The sequence below is a fragment of the Penaeus monodon genome, chromosome 23 (assembly GCF_015228065.2).
Source record: "Penaeus monodon isolate SGIC_2016 chromosome 23, NSTDA_Pmon_1, whole genome shotgun sequence".
Taxonomy (NCBI): domain Eukaryota; kingdom Metazoa; phylum Arthropoda; class Malacostraca; order Decapoda; family Penaeidae; genus Penaeus; species Penaeus monodon.
Genome location: NC_051408.1, coordinates 7,380,694 through 7,380,989, shown reverse-complemented (window position 1 = coordinate 7,380,989; position 296 = coordinate 7,380,694). Strand labels below are relative to the sequence as shown.

Sequence of the window (296 nt, the reverse complement as noted above, 5' to 3'; positions counted from 1 at the left end):
ATAGAAGAATCCAAACACTGAACTGAAGAATATGTTCTAGAAAACGGGACTTCAGAAATTGGATGCGAAGTGATTTAGTAAATTACAAAGGAATACAAAAATGTCCGAAAATGTTTGACGTCTTGAAAAGTGACTTCATTCCAAACACCGACGCTGAGCTTAGACGAGACGGACCGACTTTCTTGCTGGAAGGGGATGACTTCTCTGACGGGAATGTTTGGGGGGAGGGGAGGAGCTGTCGAGGGCGAGGTGGGAGTGCCGTGGGTGCCCTGCGGCGCTGAGCGAGTGTGGCGAGA

At 49.0% G+C, this 296-nt stretch overlaps 1 protein-coding gene across 1 annotated transcript in view; it reads left to right on the top strand.

Annotated features, from left to right (window-relative positions):
- Window positions 1-296, top strand: part of LOC119587762 (protein tramtrack, beta isoform-like) — a gene marked incomplete at its 5' end in the record, with an annotated part of 48,755 nt that overhangs the window by 20,174 nt on the left and 28,285 nt on the right.